We start from the raw sequence: 2,462 nt of genomic DNA, 5'->3' as shown, positions 1-2,462 counted from the left end.
ACAAAGTTAGAGGTTTTACACTTTCAGATTTCAAAACTTACTATAAAGCTGCAATAATCAAAACCAGGTGGTACTTGCAAAGTATAGACATAAATCAATGGGACACAATTTGACAGTCAAATATTAAACATACACTGTGATCAGTCGATTTTTGACAAGGGTGCCAAGATAATTCACGGGAAAAGGATTATCTTCAACAAATGGTGCTGAGACAAATGGATGGCCACATGAAAAAGAATGAAATTAGGCCATACCTTGCATCATATACAAAATTAACAGAAAGTGGATCAAAGATCTAATTTAAGAGCTGCAACTGTAAAACTCTTAAAAGAAAATATAGGTGTAAATCTTTGGGATCTTAAATTTAGCAATGACTTCTTGGCTATGAAACTAAAATCATAGGCAACAAAGAGAAAAAGTAGATAAATTAGATTTCATCAAAATTAATAATTTTCATGCTTCAAAGGATACTTCAGGGACTTGAAAAGATAGCCCAATGAATGGGAAAGAATTTTTGCAAATATATATATGATAAGGCACTTATATCAAGAGTATATAAAGAACTCTTGCAGCTCAATAATAAAAAGACAAATAGCTCAATTAAAATGGATAAAGAATCTTTTAAAATATGATTTAAAATTTTAAATTATAGTTGACATATTAATTTCAGGTGTACAACATAGAGATTAAACATTAATATAACTTACAAAATGATCACCCCAATAAGTCCGCTACCCCACTGAAACCATACAGTTATTACAATATTATTGACTATATTCCCTATGCTATACTTTACATCCATGTGATTATTTTGATAACTGCCAATACGTACTTCTTAATCCCTTCACATTTTTACCCATCGAAATGGGCAAAGGAGCTTAATAGACATTTCTCCAAAGAAGACAAACAAATAGCCAATAAGCGCATTAAAAGGTGCTAAACATCATTAACAATCAAGGAAATGCAAAGAAAAACCACAACATAATACTTCACACTCACTACCGTGACTATAACAAAAAAGACAGATAACAGCAAGTGTTGGTGAGAATGTGGAGCAACTGGAAACCTCATATGACCCAACAATTTCACTCCCAACTTTTACCCATGAGAAATGTAAGCTGTTGTCCTTAAAAAAACCTGGACATGAATGTTCATAGAAGCATGATTCTTAACAGCCAAAAGAAAGGGAAAACAACACAAATGCATCATGACACCTGATGGACGTATAAACAAAATCTGGCATATTTATAAATAGAATATTCAGCCATTACAGGGAATGGAGTTCTCTGATTCATGCTACAACATAGATGAACCTTGAAAACATTATGGTAAGTGAGAAGCCAGACACAAAAAGCTGCATATTGTGTGATTCCGTTTAAATGAAATTTCTAGAAGAGGCAAATCCATAGAGACAGAAAGTAGGTTAGTGATTGCCAGTGGTGGGGAATAGCTGCTAATGGGCATGGAGTTTCTTTCTGGATTGATGTAAATATTCTGGAATTAGATAATGGCAATGGTTGTACAACTTATGAACAAACTAAAATTAACTGAATTAGTGCTCGCTTCGGCAGCACATACACTAAAATTGGAACGATACTGAGAAGATTAGCATGGCCCGAGCAAGGAATTTTATTACACAGTGTCTTAATAAACAGTTTATTCTGTTTACTTCAAAAAAAGATAAAATAAAATTAACTGAATTGTACAATTTAAAAGGATGAATTTTATGACATAAGTTAATTTTTTAAAAACAGCCTCTTGTTGGTAGGAGTGACGCTTCTATCTGATCAAGCAGGGAGCTGCTGACTTCACAGACTCCAGAGAGGCCGCAGGACAGAGAGTGTGGTACAGGGATGGGTCTCAGCCAGAGGCAGAGAGCTATTCGAAGGTACAGACAACAGGCCCTCTTTTCAGTTTTTGATTTTGTGGGTCTGGTGGGAACATGAGTCCATGCCCGTCCCCACCCTGTACCTAACGTGTGGATTTCCTATATTCCTGGCTTAGGTGTTGAAGACTGCTCAGTTATTACAGGACAGCATTAGGAATCAGAATCAGGAAGTCCTGCTGCCTCTCATTGTAAGCCATTTTGGTTCTATACCGAGATTTCTGTTCTATACTCTAAGAGCAATTGCTAATACTTCTTTTCCAAATTCATGCCCACACAGGCATGTTAGAGGTACTCAGTAAGTGAAATTTCTTTTCCCTTGTTTATGTCAACTTATGTCTGAGCTCCTAAATCCTTAGGCATAAAAAGCTTTCCCTGGTGGGCTTTGGAATAGCAGCTTCTGTAATAACACTTGGAGTATCTTATGCATAAGGATTACTTTTATTTAAAAGTAAATATGAAGTTTAGTGAAAATTAGAAACCTCCATCACTGAATGGCATTATGTCTGTAAGTCTGTTTCTCACAGCCTCAGTCTTGGCAAGTGTTAGAACACTAGCGCTCTAGGGTTGTCCCAAA

The 2,462-nt window shown here is 35.6% G+C and overlaps 1 non-coding gene across 1 annotated transcript; it reads left to right on the top strand.

Moving 5' to 3' along the window:
- Positions 1-1,555: 1,555 nt before the first annotated feature.
- On the top strand, positions 1,556-1,657 carry LOC129082105 (U6 spliceosomal RNA). Its single transcript, XR_008530368.1, has one exon. It is a non-coding gene; the product is annotated as a U6 spliceosomal RNA (small nuclear RNA).
- Positions 1,658-2,462: the final 805 nt, after the last annotated feature.

Source organism: Pteronotus mesoamericanus, unplaced genomic scaffold (genome assembly GCF_021234165.1).
Source record: "Pteronotus mesoamericanus isolate MK-2021 breed Mesoamerican mustached bat unplaced genomic scaffold, CSHL_Meso_final scaffold_1186, whole genome shotgun sequence".
In the NCBI taxonomy this organism is placed as follows: domain Eukaryota; kingdom Metazoa; phylum Chordata; class Mammalia; order Chiroptera; family Mormoopidae; genus Pteronotus; species Pteronotus mesoamericanus.
This window is presented reverse-complemented; position numbering and strand designations above follow the sequence as displayed.